The sequence below is a fragment of the Coffea arabica genome, chromosome 6e (genome assembly GCF_036785885.1).
Source record: "Coffea arabica cultivar ET-39 chromosome 6e, Coffea Arabica ET-39 HiFi, whole genome shotgun sequence".
NCBI classification, from domain to species: domain Eukaryota; kingdom Viridiplantae; phylum Streptophyta; class Magnoliopsida; order Gentianales; family Rubiaceae; genus Coffea; species Coffea arabica.
This window is the reverse complement of record NC_092321.1, coordinates 39,752,923-39,774,856: the sequence shown is the minus strand read 5'-3', so window position 1 is coordinate 39,774,856 and position 21,934 is coordinate 39,752,923.

The window sequence follows — 21,934 nt, the reverse complement described above, 5'->3', positions numbered from 1 at the left end:
TTCTGACGGGTCGGTTACTATTTATGGCCGACTCCGATTTCGATTTTTTTTATTTTTGCCCTTTTGACTTGTTTACGCGCGTTGTATGTTCCGGAACGTATTAGCTCGCTCTATACTGAACCGTTAGTCCTGGCGAGAGCTGGACAGGCAGTCCGCTAACCCCTTTGGTTCGCCTTAGGGGAAGGTGGGGCTGTCACAGACGCGCCTGTCAAAGTGTCTCAAGAACTAATCTCACATGCTCTAAGTGCTCATGCTCACTACGACTATAGATCAGGATGTCATCAAAGTAAACAATGACAAATTTGCCAATGAAATGTCTCAAAACATGGTTCATTAGTCGCATGAAGGTGCTAGGGGCATTAGTCAAGCCAAAAGGCATGACTAGCCACTCATAGAGACCATGTTTGGTTTTGAAGGCTGTTTTCCACTCATCGCCCTCTTTCATCCTAATTTGATGATAGCCACTCCTTAAGTCAATTTTGGTGAAAATAATAGCACCATCGAGTTCATCAAGCATATCATCAAGTCGAGGAATGGGGTGACGATATTTGACAGTGATAGCATTTACAGCCCGACAGTCAGTGCACATGCGCCAAGTACCATCCTTTTTTGGGACAAGTATCACAGGCACAGTGCAAGGACTTAGACTCTCTTTCACCCAACCCTTACCTAACAGGCCATCAACTTGCTGTTGAAGTTCCTTAGTCTCCTCAGGACCCATGCGGTAAGCAGGTTTGTTGGGCAGTGGCGCTCCAGGAATGAGGTCGATTTGGTGCTCAATCCCTCGAATGGGTGGTAAGCCATCTGGGACCTCGTCAGGGAAAACATCCTCAAATTCCTGCAAGAGAGCTACCATACTCGCAGGCAATGCCTTATCGAGTTCAACAACATCTAAGAGCACATGTTTGCAAATCATGAGGAGTACAGGCTGGTCAAAATTCACAACTTTTCTAACGTCCTTAGCCTTAATAATCATGTTTTGCTTCCTAGTGGTGTGTGTAGTGGGTGAGTTGTCACGTGTAACACTAGGTGTGCTCACTTGACCCTGGGTCGATGGCTCACTTGCAGAAGTGGAGCCTTTGCCAGGGTCGACCGCCTTTTGCTTCTTCCTTTGACGGTCTTGTTCACACTCTCTTTGCAACTTTAATTGGTCCTCATATACCTGTGCAGGTGTGAGTGGTGTGAGGACCTTGCATTTGCCATCATGCAAGAGTGTGTACTTGTTGGCCCTTCCATCGAAGGTGACGTGTTTGTCAAATTGCCATGGTCGACCCAAGATGACATGGGTGGCGTGCATAGGCACGACATCACAAACAACTTCATCAGTGTAAGTTCCAATGGAAAAGGGAACGCGTACCTGTTTGAAGGCACGTACCTCTCCATCCTCACTCAGCCATTGGAGGCGATAAGGGTGTGGATGTCTAGTGGTTGGAAGTCCTAAGCTCTCAACCATGAGTAAGCTTGCCACGTTTGTGCAACTCCCACCGTCGATGATGAGGCTACACACCTTGTCACCCACTTTACAACGAGTGTAAAACAGGTTCTTCCTCTGGAGTTGCTCGTCCTCTTTTACTCGGGCGGTTAACACTCGTCGTGCCACCAGACACCCTACTTCTTCTTGTGTAGGCGAGCAATCTTCCTCAGCCGAGTCTTCATCCCGGCAGTCGCCTTTGGTCAATTCGGGTATCTCCTCACAGTCGTCATCATCGGACACGATCTCGCCATTGTGAGTGATTAACATGACCCGTTGGTTTGGACATTGAGATTGAATGTGCCCAAACCCTTGGCACTTAAAGCATTTGATGTCCCTACTCCTAGTCTTAGGAGTCTCATGGGGTGCCTTCGACGTAGACCTGGATGTATTGATAACTTTGTTAGGGGTAGAATTGGAATTTCGGCTAGGAGCATTACCTTGAATTCGGCTTGAAGAAGTTGGTGTGGCCGAATATCCTGCATCGTGGATCACCCTCCGTGGTTGGTTGCCCTTCCATGAGGGGGAGTGTGAAGACTGGAAGGTACGGCCTCCTCGCCTTAGTCTCTTTCCCCTCTCGGCCTTGATAGCGAGTTCAAGAAGGTCATGCATGTCCACATAGTGTTGAAGCTCTAAGGCTTCCTGAAGGTCTGGGTTGAGACCTCGAAGGAATCTAGCCATGGTTGCTTCGCTATCTTCTTGAAGGTTCGCCCTCATCATGGCCATCTCGATCTCTTTGTAGTAGTCCTCCACACTCATGTTGCCTTGAGTGAGGGTTTACAATTTGGAGTGGAGGTCTCGGTTGTAGTAGCTTGGAACGAATCGCTTTCGCATCAATGCCTTGAGCTCTCGCCAAGTCCGGACTCGCGGTTCTCCCATTCTCCTCCTATGGGTCCTCACTTGGTCCCACCAAACTAGGGCGTAGTCGGTGAACTCAACGGTGGCGACTTTGACTTTTTGTTCCTCGCTATAGTCGTAGCAGTCGAAGACCATTTCGATGCGGCCTTCCCACTCTAAGTACGCCTCAGGGTCACTCTTGCCTTTGAACGCGGGTACTTGAATCTTAAGCCCCTTTAGTTCGTTCTTGGGCGTGTCCCTTCTAGGCTTCTCGGGTCGCTCCTCATCCTCACTAGCGGAGTAGTCTTCGCTATGTGCCTCTTTGGTGCCATGGTTACTCCGGTTGTAGGATCTCGAACGAGAGCCTCGTGTGAGACTCCTGGACAACTCGTCAAAACGAGTGTGTAACTCCTCCATTTGTTGCTCACTGATTCGCCTGAGCTCATTCTTCATTGCGACGAACAACAATGAGTGATCGGTGGTTGCTTGTTGTTGCTCCATGTTTTTCTTGATGCCCCTGCAAAAGGTTAGTAACAAGCAAGGAAAGTGCAAGTATAGCCTCACTTCACTCCCTTAGTGTGTCCCTCACGCTCGTGTGTAGTGCTCAATTCACTCTATTAGATTTACCAAGTACCTTCACCTGTTGGTTTAGGTAGTTGAGAAATGTTGCCCGAGTCCAATAATCGTCACCAACTTTTCCCCACAAGAGTAAGCAAGAGTGTAGGACACAATTGGATGATATATTTGAGATGGAGTGGTCGAATTTGAAGGTTGTTGGGACGGACAAACTTGGAAAAAAATGCTAAGAAGAACAAAACCCTAGGAGTCCTAAGATGTAGGAGTGGGTCCTAAAACGTAAGAGTGTAAGTAGGAGTGGTTCCCTAAAGCAAGGAGAGAGAGTAGGGAGGTGTCCAAGTGATCTTAGAGTTATCCAAGTTCTTACTTAGTTTCCTAAAGCATTTGGGAAAACAAGTCAGCCTTGAAGTCCTCCCTTGATCAACCTTTAACACTTCCAATGGCTTCTCCAAAAATCAGATTCAGCCTTTCTCCCCTTTGGCCGAAATTTTCCAGAATTTCCTCCCACTTAATCCTTTCCCAAAGTCGCCTATTACTCCCTATAAAACCTCCTCTCACAGCCGCACACTTCACACCCAACACAAACCAGATTTGGTGGCTTCCTACTTCAACCGAATTGGTCCTCTAAAATTTCCAGATTTCTTCCCTCTTAAGTCCTTCCCAAAGTCGGCTAACCTTCCTATAAAAACCCTCCTAGGCAGCCGCACCTTCCTCCAAGAAGTTCGGCTCTCTCTCTACTCCAAACCAGTTTCAATTCGGCCCCTCCCCCTCCAAGACAGTTTGGTCCTTGTTCAAGACAATGGCTTCCCAAGGTAACGCGAGTAATGTTACTCAAGAATCTCCCAAGCGACTTGTTCAAGGAACTCCCAAGAAATTTACGCCTAAACCAAGAAAGCCTCGTATGGATGCAAGATCTTACAAGAAACTTTTTATTCGGAGAGAGGTGCAAGTCTTCAAGACTCAAGATGACCAAGAACCTCAAGAATCTCAAAGGGTGATACAAGTGATCAAGGCTCAAGGTGATCAAGATTTTCAAGAAGAGGTTGGCCAAAACTTTTGAGTTTCTTTCTTTCTGTTTGCTGTTCGAATTTTCTGGTTTGTTTGGAAACAATATGTAATGGTTGTTGTTTTGGCAATAAAACCCAAGTACTTCCCTCTTCCCCTTGTTCGGCCTTTGTTCTACCAGAATGCTCTTCTTCCTTTTTTTTTTCGTTTCGATTCTGTGTTTTTTTTTTTTTTGACTTAGCAATATAACTACACCTGGCCGAAAGGGTTCAAAACCAGGTTCTGGTCAGCCCCCAACTTACTACAACCAACACCCCCAAAAACTCCAAGATTTTATCAAGAACTTTCAAGAACTTCAAGATTAATTTCAAGAAACTCAAGAAACCCTAGATGCTTGTAGTTTCCTTCAAGATTCACAACTCCAACAAGTTTGATCCACAAATCAGTTTAGAAAACTAACTAAAACAACTTGGATGACCCAAACAAAGCTTGGACAGATTTGACAACAAAGAAAAACCCTAGCCGCAACTTGGAAAACCCTAGCCGCCTTTTTTTTTTTTTTTAGTTCGGCTATAACCCAATGCTGGGCAGAATTGATGCAACAAGAGCACAAAATCTGGTCAGATTAGAGCTAGCAACAATATGCACAACTTTGGACAGAATTGGAAAAATTGATTAGCGACTTGCAAGGACAACAAGCCGTGGACAGATTTGTTGCAACCAAGGAACCTAGGGGCGGACAGCTTTTGGAAGTGCAACTATGGGACGCTAATGGACACAAATGGTCAGATTTAAACACACAACCGAAACCAGAATTTGACACGACAACAAACGAAATTAGTGCGGACAGAATATATATATATATATATATATATTTTTGACACAAGGCAGCGGAATTCAACAAAACTAAGACAAAATAACGGATATAACGGAAGGTACCTCAACCAAAGCTCTGATACCAACTGATACGTTCCTCGATCAACTCGTTTCAAGACACGTAGCACGTTTGCCCAAGGATCTAGCGAGGTTGTCCTACGCTTGGTTTGCGGAACCAAGAATCAAACGGACAACACGTTTGATTAAAGGCGGTAGAACGATACTCCGATGAAGGTGAATACTCTAGGGGAATCGGTTAGTTGAACAATCAAGGACAGAACGCAAGATTGCTCAAAAACCCTTGCCAAAGCAAGTTAAAGGCTCGAATTCTCTCTTAAGAAGAAAACGAAGATACTAAGAACTTTATTCATGAAACTTGTATCCTTAATCTTACAAAGCTAGCCTATTTATAGGCTAAACAAAAACCCTAAAGAACCCTAAGAGGGGAGTCGGCCATCTTGACTCCAAGATGGGCCGGCCCATGCCTTCTACTAAGCAACTATTCCAACTGAATAAGTAATAAAGACTAAGGCCCTACTCGGCCGACTCACAAGGAGGCCCATTTGACTCTTCATGGGCTTGGATCAAGGTGTAAGTTACTTGATTGTCTCTTTCTAAGCCTTCAATATCTCTATGGGCTCCATGTTGGTCTTGGACAACTCGAACGAGGACTTGGAGGGATCTTTGAAGAGCTTGGCCCGTGCACGTGTGACTGGGCCCAATGGGACTCGGACTGGGTCATTGCGTGGGCCCTGATCCATGCACACATCACGCACTCTAACACTAAGGCCTAGGCCCTATTCGGCCAACTCGCTTGGAGGCCCACTTGACTCTTCATGGGCTTGGATCATGGTGTAGATAACTTGATTGTCTCCTTCCAAGCCTTCAATATCTCTATGGACTCCATGTTGGTCTTGGACAATTCGAACAAGGGCTTGGAGGGATTCTTTGAAGAGCTTGGCTCGTGCACGTGTGACTGGGCCCAATGGAACTCGGACTGGGTCACTGCGTGAGCTGAGATTCGTGCACACATCAAATTAGCGTCTAAACTTTTGGACAGATTGCACAAGACACAAGAACAAAACACTATAAGAAACAAGAATCCTAGCGGTTAGAAATTTTTTTTTTTCGTTTTTTTTCAGGACCAAACACGGATAACCAACACCAATTGATGAGGAGGTCGAAAGAGCTATCCAAGTGGAGCAAGTGAAGGTACCATTGGGGCCTATGACACGAGCTCGCGTGAAGAGATTGAATGAGACATTACAAACATTGGTTCGTGCGGCCCGAAAGTCTAGTGGAGAGCCAAAGGCCATCGAGGGCCTTCACGAAGCAAGACTTGTCCTAATCTCGGCTCTGTGTGAAGAGTAGCCGACCATGTTTCGGCTAAGGGATCCATGTCCATTATTAGTATTAGTAGTGTGTAATAAAAAGGTCCAACTAGCGTGTGGTTCGGACCTTGGTCGCCATTTAGTTATTGGGTCAAGTGGCTAGGCCATGTGGGCCACATTAGGAGTAGCTTGGCCCATTAGTTCTTATCACTAGTTAGTATTTAAGTAAGGAATTCGGTTGTAATGAGCAGTTTTTGAAGATTAATAAAATACTTGAGAGTTCTCTCAAAACTTCTTTGAAGCATCCTTGAATATCTTAGAATCATTTTCTTTGGTATTCAATTGACTTATCAATCTTGGACCGCGCTAGATTGTGGCATCCTCTACCAATATCGAGGTTCGTTGACCACATGATCAACGGGTTTAGGTGATTCCGCTGCGTTCATTTGTCTTCAACGTGAGTATCGCCTTCTAGATCCTAGCCTTTCTGTACGGGTTGCATCACAAGATTGGTGCTGTTCGTATCAGCTGGCATCAGAGCTAGTTGAAGGTATCACGTATATCCCATTTCTTTGTTCCTTTGCGTCGTTAATTGTGTTCCTTTTGGTGTCGTTTCTGTTCTTGTTTGGAGTCAAAAAAAAATTTCTGTCCAAGTGTCGCTAATCTGTCCAAGCCTTGTTCAAATCTGTTTTCTTGTTGTTTTGTGTCAAAATTTCTGTCCGTGGTTTTCTTCAATCTATCCAAGTTTTCCCGAAACTGTTTTGCCTTGTTCTTGAGTCAAAAAATTCTGTTTTGTGTTCACTTGTGCGTCATTGATCTTCTTTTGGTTGCTTGAATCACAATTCTGTCCACTTTGGTTTCCTTTTTGTTTGGTTGTGTGTCGCACCTCTTGATCGTGTTCCTTGTTGTTGTGTCGCGTGCTTGGGGCTCCCGCACTTTGTGTTGAAACCGTGAGCCTTTAGGGTTTCTTGAGTCAAAAAAAAAACAAGGAAAGAAGCTGCTGCCGTACCTTTGCTATTGTGTCCGAATTTGTTCATTGCTGACTTGTGCGTCCTTTGGGCTGTTTGGGGTTGTAATCCGTTATTTGGGAGTTGTGCTACAAGTCTTGGTGAATCTTGAAGTTCTAGTACCAATCTTGAATTTCTTGAAACACTAGAGTTGGTTCTTATCATTCTTGAACTCGTGAATCAATCCAAGTGTGTTTGGAATAATTTGGCAAGTGAGGGTAATCTGACTTGGTGTCTTTTCAGCCGTACAAAAATTTAGTTCCGGCCAACCAAGTTCAAAAACCCTAGCAGCCGACTTTCTTGCTTTGTGTTAAAAAAAAAATAGCAAGCAAAGAAATTGTTTCGGCTAAGAAAAGAAAGAACTTTCAAAATTTTATTGCCAACTTATTCGAAGCTTACATAGTGTGTCCGAAACTACAAGGCAAAAACAAAATCAAAAGTTTTGGTCCACTACTTCTTGAAATTCTTGAACCTCTTGAGTCTTGGGAATTTGTTTCAATCGGCTAGTGAAAAATTTCTTATACTCCCGAGCCGTGGTGAAGGGTTTTCTTGGAGTCTTTGTGTTTTTCTTTGGTATATCTTGGGTAACCCATTGGGGGGAGCCTGAGAGGGGTTAGTTGCACCATCTTGATTGTCCATAACTCGTTGTTCTTGTCTTGAGCAAAACTGAAAAGTGCCAAATTGTGGTGATCAGAATTTTCGAGCTTAATTGTTGTCTTGTGGGTTAAGTGTCACGCGAATTGTGTTTTAATAGCCTAGGGTCAGCCGTGACTTTGATTCACTTCCCTAATTTGTGTCGGTTTCCAATTCCTTGTTGAAGGCCGTAACTTGATTGGAAGTGCTACTTTGAAGGTCGGTTTCCAAAACCGTGAGTAGCTATCACTTTGCGAGTGGGTTTCCTAATTGCAATTGGTTTCCTAATCTCGTTGGTTACCACACCTTGAGTGATCTCCAATCAAAGACACTCCTACTTCTTAGCCTATTTTCTAGCTGTCACTTTCCCCTAAATTTTAGGGTTTCTTTAGCTATTCATCTTTCCTTCCATTCGGCCACACCTTTCCCTACTTTCTAGGCATTTCCTTCCTACATTTTAGCCATCCCTTTCCTTTTTCTTTTCGGCCACCTCTTCCTACATTCTAGGAAGCTAGCCGCCACCCATTTCTGCCTTTGGAGACCATTCGGACCTACTAACAAGCAAAGGGCAGCTTGCGTCTAAAAAAAAAGAGTATTTTTCTCATTTGGTCGTGTCTTTTCCGTGTCTTAGTCCTTTGTCCTTTCGTTTGACTCTTTCCCTTTCATTGTGTCCCTCGGGTCAATCCCTATTAGTTCCATCCATTGTGCACTCTCCAGTCCATTGAGGATTGCCACAGTCTCGTGACCCAAAATTGGTGAGTTGATTGTTTACTTGAAGGAGTTCTAATTTCTTCAAGGTACGCTATCAAGAGGGTTTGAGAGCATTGGTGAGATTATTAGAGTGCCTTGAGTGACATACACGAGAGCAGAGTTAATGTGTGCACGGATGGCGGCCTTGACTCAAGGTTTTCATAGAGACATTGAAGGCTTGAAGGGGTCAAGCAAGTTGGCTACACATGGGCCCAAGCCCATGAAGCACCAAAGGCGGAGGCGTGAAGGTCCCTTGCTGAAGGTCCCTGGCCGAACCCTTATTTCCTTTTTACTAGCATTAGGGTTTCGTTAGTTTGCCTATATAAAGGCTTGTTTTGTAAGCATGAAGGGGAGACGTTTTATCAATAAAGTTTGTTATTTTTCGATTCTTCTTCTTGAGAGAGAATTTGAGCCTTTCACTTGCTTGGGCAAGGGTGTTGAGCAATCTTGCGTCTTGTCCCTGATTGTTCTACCGACTTATTCCCCTGGAGTATTCACCTTCATCGGAGTGTCGTTCTACCTCCTTTAATCAAATCGTGCCGTCCGTTTGATTCTAAGTTCCGCAATCCAAGCGTTGAACAACCTCGCTAGATCCTTGGGCAAACGTGCTACGTGTCTCGAAACTAGTTGATCGAGGAACGTATCATGAGTGTAAACACACGAGGGAGTGAGTGAGGCACACATATATATACTTGTTTTTCTACTAACTTTTGCAGGTTACCTACATCATGGCGGACGGGAGTGACACATCCAAATTTGACCCCAAATTGAATAACCTAGCATTGATGGCGGAGTTTAAACGCATGCTTAGGGAATCTATGGAGTCCCTACACCAAAGGATTGACCAAGTGGAGCTTTCTCAAGCTCGGTCCAACACTGTCCCTCGAGATGCTCCACCTCGCGAGGAGTTGGCTTCTAATTGCGAGGAAGATAACTTTATCCGTCGGCCAAATCAGAACTACCGGAGGACAGACGACGGATTAAAGGGGGTAAAGATCAAGATTCCCTCATTCCAGGGCAAGTCTAGTCCAGAGGCTTATCTCGAATGGGAACAGTGTATTGAGATGGTATTCGAGTGCCAGGACTACACCGATGAACAGAAAGTCAAACTGGCGACTCTCGAATTCACCGACTACGCCATAGTCTGGTGGGAGCAGGAGCGCACTAGCAAACGCCGCAATAGAGAACGACCAATTAGTACATGGGAGGAGCTACGAACCACCATGAGAAAACGGTTCGCACCCAGCCATTACTACCGTAATCTATACCTGAGGCTCCAGACATTAGTTCAAGAAAGCCACAGTGTGGAGGACAACTACAAGGAGATGGAGATCACCATGCTCCAAGCAGACATGGTGGAGGATAGAGAGGCTACCATGGCGAGATTTCTTAACGGCTTGAGACCTAAGATCGCCGAGTTGGTGGAACTGCAAAACTAGTGGATATGCCTGAGTTGATTGATAAGGCATCCAAGATTGAGCGGAGGCTTAAGAGGAGGGGTAATCCTCGCAACCCTAGCTTCTTGGCCACGCCTCTTTAGAGGGACAATTCGACATTTGAGCGGGAACGGCCCAGTGCAGGGGTGTCTAAGTCCATTCCTAAATCCGAGCCACCCAAGCAGGCACCAAAGGCAACCACCAAGCCTCCCTTCGACTCCTCCAAGCCACGAAGCCGTGACAAGTGTTTCAAATGCCAAGGATTTGGGCAAATTGCTTCTCAGTGTCCCAATAGGCGTACCATGATTGTCCTACCGAGCAGGGATGTCGTATCTGACGACGAGGATGAGTTCGCCGAGATGCCTCCATTGATTGATGAAGGTGAAGATTCCGAGGTCGAGGTTGAGGCCACTAGTGAGCAAGTAGGCGTTGCTCTAGTCGCTCGTCGGGCTCTTGCGACCCAAGTCAAGAAAGTGGATGAGGCCCAACGTGACAACATCTTCTACACACGATGTCACGTCAAGGGAAGAGTATGTAGCCTCATCATTGACGCGGGTAGTTGTACTAATGTGGCAAATACTCTCATGGTGGATCATCTCTCTTTGCCCACGTTGAGACATCCTAGCCCATACCGCTTGCAATGGTTCAATGAGAGTGGCGATATCAAAGTCACCAAGCAAGTGGTAGTACCTTTCCACATCGGAAAATATGAGGACGAGGTCCTTTGCGACGTCGTTCCCATGCAAGCTTTCCACATCTTGTTGGGACGGCCATGACAATATGACAAGGAGACTACTCATGATGGCTTTACCAACAAGTATTCCTTCTTGCACCACAACAAGAAGATGACACTTGTTCCTCTCACACCTCAGCAGGTGCATGAAGACCAACTGTGATTGCAACAGGAGCATGAACGAGAGTTGGCTAAGAAGTCAACTGACTCCAATGCAATCATTAAGGCACCGGTCGAGAGGACATCTACGCCTGGAACATCTGGTCGAGTAGAGAAACGGCCTAGCTTGCTTGCCAAGAACAGGGAAGTTCGCAAATTACTTTTGTCCAAGCAAGTTGTCTATGTTTTATATTGCAAAGAGGTGATTTTACTCTCTCATGAGGCACTGAATGACTTACCTCCTGAAATCTCTTATTTGTTGCAGGAATTTGAGGACGTTTTCCCAGACGATATCCACCACTCAGAGGGATCGAGCACCAGATCGATTTCGTTCCTGGAGCATCCTTGCCTAACAGACCGGCCGACAAGATGGGTCCTGAGGAGACTAAGGAGATCCAATGGCAAGTAGATGAACTCTTAGAGAAGGGTTGGGCTCGAGAGAGCATGAGCCCATGTGCAGTTCCAGTCATCCTCGTTCCAAAGAAAGAAGGCACTTGGAGGATGTGTGTAGACTGCCGCGCTGTCAACGCCATCATAGTTAAGTATCATCACCCTATACCTCGTTTAGATGATATGCTTGACGAATTGTATGGTGCAGTCATTTTCACCAAGATTGATCTTAAGAGTGGCTACCATCAAATCCGAATGAAGGAGGGGGACGAGTGGAAGACAGCATTCAAGACTAAGTATGGTCTGTATGAGTGGTTAGTTATGCCTTTTGATTTGACTAATGCTCCTAGTACATTTATACGCCTTATGAATCATGTGTTTCGCCCATTCTTAGGTAAATTTGTTGTTGTTTATTTTAACGACATTCTGATATACAGCAGGAGTCCTGAGGAACATGTGGCGCATGTACGAGCTGTTCTTGATGTATTGCGCAGGGAGAGGTTATTCGCTAACCTTCGCAAATGTACTTTTTGCACTAATGAACTTGTTTTCCTTGGTTATAAGGTTAGTGCACAGGGCAATAGAGTGGACGAGAGCAAAGTCCAGGCCATCAATGAGTGGCCCGTGCCCAAGACCATGAGTGAAGTTCGAAGTTTTCACGGCCTTGCGAGTTTCTATTGCCGGCTCGTAAAGGATTTCAGCACTATTGCTGCCCCTCTAATCGCCATTATCAAGAACGATGTGAAGTTCGAGTGGGGGGAAGCTCAGGAGAAGGCGTTCCAACTCCTTAAACACAAGCTCACACATGCACCTTTATTGTCTTTACCTAGCTTTGATAAAACTTTTGAGGTTGAGTGTGACGCTTTTGGTGTAGGAATTGGAGCCGTGTTGATCCAAGAGGGAAGGCCGATCGCATACTTTAGCGAGAAGTTGAATGGTGCTGCCTTAAACTACTCCACCTACGATAAGGAGCTCTAGCTTTGATTCGTGTGCTGGAGACATGGAAACATTACCTGCGGCCAAAGGAGTTCATCATCCACACTGACCACAAGGCGTTAAAGCATCTCAAGTCTCAACACAGAGTAAGAGACACGTACGGTGGGTCAACTTTGTGGGGTCATTTCCTTGTCTGATCAAGTACAAAGCTGGCAAGACCAATGTCGTTGCCGATGCCCTATCCAGGAGGTATGCCTTGATTGCTCTATTTAATGCGAAGCTCCTTGGATTTGATGTCATCAAAGAACTCTATGGTATCGACTCTGATTTCTCTGATCTCTATAAGTCTTGTCTTAAGTCGGGTCAAGGTAAGTTCTTCATACATGATGGATTTCTGTATTGTAATGATAAATTGTGCATTCCGTCATGTTCTATTCATGAGTTACTAACCCGTGAAGCTCACGGAGGTGGGTTGATGGAACACTTCGATTTCACCAAGATTTTGAGTGTTTTACAAGAACATTTCTATTGGCCACGCATGAGGCGGGACGTGGAGCGAGTGGTGTCACGCTGCACTACCTGTCACCGGGCCAAGTCCAAGCTCCAACCTTTCAGTTTGTATACACTTCTACCCATTCCTTCGGAACCATGGGTTGACATCTCCATGGATTTTGTGCTTGGTCTGCCTAGGAGTAAAATGGGTCATGATAGCATTTTTGTCATTGTTGATAGATTTTCTAAAATGGCTCATTTCATTCTATGTCATAAGACGGACGATGCCACTCACATAGCTGATCTCTTCTTTAGGGAAGTTGTCCGTTTGCATGGTATGCCTAGGACTATTGTGTCTGATAGAGATGTCAAGTTTCTCTCTTACTTCTGGAAAACCTTGTGGGGGAAGTTGCGCACTAAGTTGCTATTTTCTACATCCAATCACCCCCAGACCAACGGTTAAACTGAGGTCGTTAACCGCACATTATCTACTCTACTCAGGGCCATCATTAAAAAGAACCTCAAATCTTGGGAGGAGTGCTTACCACATGTCGAGTTTGCTTATAACCGTACAGTTCATAGTGCTACACAGTTTTTCCCTTTTGAAATTGTTTACAGTTTTAACCCCCTGACTCCCTTGGATTTGATACCTTTACCTTTGTCTGAGCGTGCTAACCTTGATGGCAAGAAAAAGGCCGAGTTTGTTTAGGTTTTACACCAGCAGGTGAGGGCCAACGTTGAATCTCGCACCCAGCAGTACCTCAAGCATGCCAACAAGGGTCGGCGTCGCGTGGTGTTTGAACTGGGTGATTGGGTCTGGTTACACTTGCTGATGCGAGACGCGGAAGCTACTTCGGATCTAGAGGAACACGATGAAGATTTGACGGAGTTGAACCCGAACTTGGACCACTCAAGAACAGATTTAACGGTAGAGGACGCCACAATCAAGTATGTGTGCTTGATTGATAAGTCAAGAACAGCCTAGGATCAACTCTAGGATGTTCAACTTAGCTTTTACAAGCTAAGGGAATTTGCCACAAGGAATGGACGAAATTCTGGAAATTTTATTCAATACTCTCAAAAACTGAATGTAACATGCGGCTTGAGGCTATTAATAGCCGTAACTAAGACCTAATAAACTGGAAAAATAACAAGGAAAGTTCGGCCAGCCCCTTGGGCCTATACTTGACCGAAAGCTAGCCCAACTAACTATAGATCATAAGCTTCGGGGCTCAGCCCGCCGTTTGGAGCTTGAACACTCGCATCTTCAATTGTAAGCAGCATTTTAGTAGTCGTGCAAGGATATTCCAACTCAATCCCTTCAATGCTCGGTTTCTCTTGGTTTTGGATAGCACGTACCAAGGCTTGGAGGGACTCCTTGAATCTCTTAGCTCGTGCTCGTGTCACTGTGCCTTGGGGCACCTTCACAGGGTCTACTTGTACACTTTGGGCCTCGTGCTCCACCGCATCATTCCCCTCCTCTTGAAAAGGATTTGTCCTCAAATCTAGATGGGGATGTCAACAGTGCGTTTGGAGGTCAACCACGTTGGGAACAAATGAAAGGTCACGAGCCAAGTTAAATGCCGTTTGGTCAGTTTCATGAGGCCCTCAAACAAGGACATGCGCCAAGATAGGAAAAAGCTTGTGTAAGGCTCACGAAACTTCCAGGTAGCAATCCAAAGCTCTCTAATCAACCTTCGGCCATGGATTGTCATATTGTCACGTGACATAAGTGGCAGCAATGAAGTGAAATGCACTCCATACGAATCGCATGAATTTGCACAAGTTGGGGTTGGTGAAGTAAGCTCGTGGTGACTAGCTTTTGGACATGTGAAGAAGCACGAACGTGCACCACTTGCAGCAGGGATAAGCACGAAATCGGGTTGCAAGTCTTTAGCCGTAGTTGGAAAATTGTGGACAGCGTTACAACCTATGAAAACAAAATAACCTTCAACTTGGAGCAATTCAGAAATCGGGTAAAGGACTAATGGGACATTATTAGCTAGATGGTAAGAAGGTGTAGAACGAGATTTAAATGAGAAAACTCCCTTTGACACTTCGATATTCCTTCCACCAATTGATTCAACTTGAGATTCCAGTGCTAGTCCTTGACACATAGGTAAAGAACAAGAAGTAGATTCTGGAATTTCCCTTTTAAGATGAGCTCGAATGAATCCTCCAATGGTGCGGACAGATTTGAATGGACATTGTTCCATGAATTGATACCAAAGAGATTTAGTTCCTAGAAGACCAATTCCATGGAAACTCGCAAAGTGTCCAAGTGACTTCGGGATGGAACATGCCATGATCAATTCTACTTGACTTTGTGTAACTTGAACAAAAGAAGAGGTGCTAAACAAAACACATGTTAGCCGGTTAGCAAACAAAATGGTCACACTTTCAGCCTTTGTAAACACGGCCAACTCCTCCTTTTTACTCTTCACTAAGGCCAAATTATTCTTGTCTTTTTCCACTCCATTCTTCTCGGACCATTGCTCACGCATTGTACATGAGGTTTGATTTTCATTGTCTAGCTCATGTTCATGGCTCAGTTGTAACTCATTCATATTTGGCTCTTCAATCAACGAGGGACTAGGATGAATTTTCCCTTTATTACCACCGGTTGGCACATGGTTAAGTTGCTCCAGGTGTGAATCCAGCACTTGGCTAAGTCTTTCCATCATATCATCAATCAATGCTTCAGTCCGACGTTCGAATTTATCCATTGATTCACGAAGCTTTGACTCAATTCGAAAATTCTCGAGCCCTTCGTCTTGATTGTCAAGACACTTCTTAGATGAACCTTGTTTGCTTGAAGTTGACCTTGATTTAGATGCTCTACGCAAACTGCTTTGCTCCTTCTCATACTCATCACAATCTTGTTTATACCTTTCATACACACACAAAGCACGGTGGCGTTGCATCTCCTCCCGGAGTGAATGATACCCACATTGTGAACTGGATTGCATGGGGCTAAAGTACTTGGAGGTACTTCGCTTGGGACCTCTCCTCTTGAAAGGTTCGGTCTCCATGAATTCTTGATTGTATGAGCAAGATGCAACTCTAGTGGCCATGACTATGTGACCTGCAAAACGGTTAGTAGTGCAAAGGAATTTTCCTCCCACACATGGCTTACAATTGTAGTTTGATGTCCATGGTTTGTTCACCAACTTCACTAGACATATTTAGTCCACCTGCAAAATAAATAAACAAAAACGAGTTCCTTGCTCTCTTTTTTTTTTTTTTTTTTTTTTTAAATACGATGTATAGGTCACTCACACTCGTATTTCACTCAAGTGTATCACTCTCTAATAATCTTACCAAGCAATTCCTTGGCTTGCTAGTTGCTTGGTTGAACAAACTAGGTGTTACCGCAGTATACGTTCTTGACTAGTCAACAAGTGACACACAAGCTAGTAGAAATAAATGGAGGTGTATGACTGACGACCTAGACACGACTCAAGACTCAGAATATAGCTGGACAATAACTAACGACTCAAAAGAAAGTAAGACAATTAACTTGAATGCTGAAATTTTGAAAATCCTAGAAAACTCTACCCGAAACCCAATTTTCTGGAATTTGTTGAGCTGCTGGTCCGTGGTCTTTTTGGTATGGGTTTTGGAGTATTTTGGGTGGCCTTAGGCTACTCAAATAATGGGCAATCTACTACCTAAAACTCAGCCCAATCGGGTGTCACAATTGCTCCAACGGTTTTAGGAAAATTCAAGAATTCAAGATTCGGAAATTGGAAAGTTTGATCTGATTTGGACACTTGGGGTTGCCAAGGATTGGAAACCTTGGAGTTTGGTCAGATTTGGGAGTCCCAAGTGGTCCAAATTCGAAATTTTGGGGCTGGTAAGATTTGGAAGTCAGATTTTGCACCAAATTTGGTAAACTTGTAGGCTGTCAAGAATTGGATGTTGTTCAGATTTGGAAGTCCAAGTTTGAATCAGATTTGGTGGCTTGAAGGCTGACCAAGACTAGGGCTGTTGGCTGTCAAGAATTGGATGTTGTTCAGATTTGGAAGTCCAAGTTTGAATCAGATTTGGTGGCTTGAAGGCTGACCAAGACTAGGGCTGTTCAGATTTGAAAGTCCAAGTTTGAATCAGATTTGGTAAAACTTGAAGGCTGGTCAAGAATTGGAAACCAGAGCCGTCTTTCTTGAAATTTTTTTTTTGACTTCTGTTGGGGTGTTTTCACACAATAGCCAGCTAGTTTAGACCACAATTTCACAGCAATTAACGTAAACAACTTGGACAGATTTGGTTTCAAGATCAAAGTTCCATGAAAACAAGAACACGGTTGAAGGTTTATTTCAGGTTTCAAGACTGCCAAGATTAACCTCTTTGATCCAAGAAGCTCAAGACTTCCCCAATAAGGTTTTGATGTTCGAGTTTTGCAAAGCAACAACACAAAGGTTCAATAAACAAGTGCAAACAGATTCGGCATCCCAGCAAATTAATTCCAGCAACGACTCAAGGAAATGACAATAAGGTATGCAATACAACAGATTTTTTTTTTTTGGGATTTAAACAGAACATAAACACAAGGCAACACTGGACAGAAATTTTCGGACAACAACTAAACAACAAAGACAGATTTCTGACAAGGAAACAACAAAGACAGATTTCTGACAAGGAAACAACAAAGACAGATTTCGGACTTGACAAACCCGAGCACTTGAGCTACGAATTTAGAAGACTAAAATAGATCTAAAAACGATAAAAAGGGATATTCGTGATACCTCTAACTAGCTCTGATGCCAGCTGATGCGAGACGCGGAAGCTACTTCGGATCTAGAGGAACACGATGAAGATTTGACGGAGTTGAACCCGAACTTGGACCACTCAAGAACAGATTTAACGGTAGAGGACGCCACAATCAAGTATGTGTGCTTGATTGATAAGTCAAGAACAGCCTAGGATCAACTCTAGGATGTTCAACTTAGCTTTTACAAGCTAAGGGAATTTGCCACAAGGAATGGACGAAATTCTGGAAATTTTATTCAATACTCTCAAAAACTGAATGTAACATGCGGCTTGAGGCTATTAATAGCCGTAACTAAGACCTAATAAACTGGAAAAATAACAAGGAAAGTTCGGCCAGCCCCTTGGGCCTATACTTGACCGAAAGCTAGCCCAACTAACTATAGATCATAAGCTTCGGGGCTCAGCCCGCCGTTTGGAGCTTGAACACTCGCATCTTCAATTGTAAGCAGCATTTTAGTAGTCGTGCAAGGATATTCCAACTCAATCCCTTCAATGCTCGGTTTCTCTTGGTTTTGGATAGCACGTACCAAGGCTTGGAGGGACTCCTTGAATCTCTTAGCTCGTGCTCGTGTCACTGTGCCTTGGGGCACCTTCACAGGGTCTACTTGTACACTTTGGGCCTCGTGCTCCACCGCATCATTCCCCTCCTCTTGAAAAGGATTTGTCCTCAAATCTAGATGGGGATGTCAACAGTGCGTTTGGAGGTCAACCACGTTGGGAACAAATGAAAGGTCACGAGCCAAGTTAAATGCCGTTTGGTCAGTTTCATGAGGCCCTCAAACAAGGACATGCGCCAAGATAGGAAAAAGCTTGTGTAAGGCTCACGAAACTTCCAGGTAGCAATCCAAAGCTCTCTAATCAACCTTCGGCCATGGATTGTCATATTGTCACGTGACATAAGTGGCAGCAATGAAGTGAAATGCACTCCATACGAATCGCATGAATTTGCACAAGTTGGGGTTGGTGAAGTAAGCTCGTGGTGACTAGCTTTTGGACATGTGAAGAAGCACGAACGTGCACCACTTGCAGCAGGGATAAGCACGAAATCGGGTTGCAAGTCTTTAGCCGTAGTTGGAAAATTGTGGACAGCGTTACAACCTATGAAAACAAAATAACCTTCAACTTGGAGCAATTCAGAAATCGGGTAAAGGACTAATGGGACATTATTAGCTAGATGGTAAGAAGGTGTAGAACGAGATTTAAATGAGAAAACTCCCTTTGACACTTCGATATTCCTTCCACCAATTGATTCAACTTGAGATTCCAGTGCTAGTCCTTGACACATAGGTAAAGAACAAGAAGTAGATTCTGGAATTTCCCTTTTAAGATGAGCTCGAATGAATCCTCCAATGGTGCGGACAGATTTGAATGGACATTGTTCCATGAATTGATACCAAAGAGATTTAGTTCCTAGAAGACCAATTCCATGGAAACTCGCAAAGTGTCCAAGTGACTTCGGGATGGAACATGCCATGATCAATTCTACTTGACTTTGTGTAACTTGAACAAAAGAAGAGGTGCTAAACAAAACACATGTTAGCCGGTTAGCAAACAAAATGGTCACACTTTCAGCCTTTGTAAACACGGCCAACTCCTCCTTTTTACTCTTCACTAAGGCCAAATTATTCTTGTCTTTTTCCACTCCATTCTTCTCGGACCATTGCTCACGCATTGTACATGAGGTTTGATTTTCATTGTCTAGCTCATGTTCATGGCTCAGTTGTAACTCATTCATATTTGGCTCTTCAATCAACGAGGGACTAGGATGAATTTTCCCTTTATTACCACCGGTTGGCACATGGTTAAGTTGCTCCAGGTGTGAATCCAGCACTTGGCTAAGTCTTTCCATCATATCATCAATCAATGCTTCAGTCCGACGTTCGAATTTATCCATTGATTCACGAAGCTTTGACTCAATTCGAAAATTCTCGAGCCCTTCGTCTTGATTGTCAAGACACTTCTTAGATGAACCTTGTTTGCTTGAAGTTGACCTTGATTTAGATGCTCTACGCAAACTGCTTTGCTCCTTCTCATACTCATCACAATCTTGTTTATACCTTTCATACACACACAAAGCACGGTGGCGTTGCATCTCCTCCCGGAGTGAATGATACCCACATTGTGAACTGGATTGCATGGGGCTAAAGTACTTGGAGGTACTTCGCTTGGGACCTCTCCTCTTGAAAGGTTCGGTCTCCATGAATTCTTGATTGTATGAGCAAGATGCAACTCTAGTGGCCATGACTATGTGACCTGCAAAACGGTTAGTAGTGCAAAGGAATTTTCCTCCCACACATGGCTTACAATTGTAGTTTGATGTCCATGGTTTGTTCACCAACTTCACTAGACATATTTAGTCCACCTGCAAAATAAATAAACAAAAACGAGTTCCTTGCTCTCTTTTTTTTTTTTTTTTTTTTTTTAAATACGATGTATAGGTCACTCACACTCGTATTTCACTCAAGTGTATCACTCTCTAATAATCTTACCAAGCAATTCCTTGGCTTGCTAGTTGCTTGGTTGAACAAACTAGGTGTTACCGCAGTATACGTTCTTGACTAGTCAACAAGTGACACACAAGCTAGTAGAAATAAATGGAGGTGTATGACTGACGACCTAGACACGACTCAAGACTCAGAATATAGCTGGACAATAACTAACGACTCAAAAGAAAGTAAGACAATTAACTTGAATGCTGAAATTTTGAAAATCCTAGAAAACTCTACCCGAAACCCAATTTTCTGGAATTTGTTGAGCTGCTGGTCCGTGGTCTTTTTGGTATGGGTTTTGGAGTATTTTGGGTGGCCTTAGGCTACTCAAATAATGGGCAATCTACTACCTAAAACTCAGCCCAATCGGGTGTCACAATTGCTCCAACGGTTTTAGGAAAATTCAAGAATTCAAGATTCGGAAATTGGAAAGTTTGATCTGATTTGGACACTTGGGGTTGCCAAGGATTGGAAACCTTGGAGTTTGGTCAGATTTGGGAGTCCCAAGTGGTCCAAATTCGAAATTTTGGGGCTGGTAAGATTTGGAAGTCAGATTTTGCACCAAATTTGGTAAACTTGTAGGCTGTCAAGAATTGGATGTTGTTCAGATTTGGAAGTCCAAGTTTGAATCAGATTTGGTGGCTTGAAGGCTGACCAAGACTAGGGCTGTTGGCTGTCAAGAATTGGATGTTGTTCAGATTTGGAAGTCCAAGTTTGAATCAGATTTGGTGGCTTGAAGGCTGACCAAGACTAGGGCTGTTCAGATTTGAAAGTCCAAGTTTGAATCAGATTTGGTAAAACTTGAAGGCTGGTCAAGAATTGGAAACCAGAGCCGTCTTTCTTGAAATTTTTTTTTGACTTCTGTTGGGGTGTTTTCACACAATAGCCAGCTAGTTTAGACCACAATTTCACAGCAATTAACGTAAACAACTTGGACAGATTTGGTTTCAAGATCAAAGTTCCATGAAAACAAGAACACGGTTGAAGGTTTATTTCAGGTTTCAAGACTGCCAAGATTAACCTCTTTGATCCAAGAAGCTCAAGACTTCCCCAATAAGGTTTTGATGTTCGAGTTTTGCAAAGCAACAACACAAAGGTTCAATAAACAAGTGCAAACAGATTCGGCATCCCAGCAAATTAATTCCAGCAACGACTCAAGGAAATGACAATAAGGTATGCAATACAACAGATTTTTTTTTTTTGGGATTTAAACAGAACATAAACACAAGGCAACACTGGACAGAAATTTTCGGACAACAACTAAACAACAAAGACAGATTTCTGACAAGGAAACAACAAAGACAGATTTCTGACAAGGAAACAACAAAGACAGATTTCGGACTTGACAAACCCGAGCACTTGAGCTACGAATTTAGAAGACTAAAATAGATCTAAAAACGATAAAAAGGGATATTCGTGATACCTCTAACTAGCTCTGATGCCAGCTGATGCGAGACGCGGAAGCTACTTCGGATCTAGAGGAACACGATGAAGATTTGACGGAGTTGAACCCGAACTTGGACCACTCAAGAACAGATTTAACGGTAGAGGACGCCACAATCAAGTATGTGTGCTTGATTGATAAGTCAAGAACAGCCTAGGATCAACTCTAGGATGTTCAACTTAGCTTTTACAAGCTAAGGGAATTTGCCACAAGGAATGGACGAAATTCTGGAAATTTTATTCAATACTCTCAAAAACTGAATGTAACATGCGGCTTGAGGCTATTAATAGCCGTAACTAAGACCTAATAAACTGGAAAAATAACAAGGAAAGTTCGGCCAGCCCCTTGGGCCTATACTTGACCGAAAGCTAGCCCAACTAACTATAGATCATAAGCTTCGGGGCTCAGCCCGCCGTTTGGAGCTTGAACACTCGCATCTTCAATTGTAAGCAGCATTTTAGTAGTCGTGCAAGGATATTCCAACTCAATCCCTTCAATGCTCGGTTTCTCTTGGTTTTGGATAGCACGTACCAAGGCTTGGAGGGACTCCTTGAATCTCTTAGCTCGTGCTCGTGTCACTGTGCCTTGGGGCACCTTCA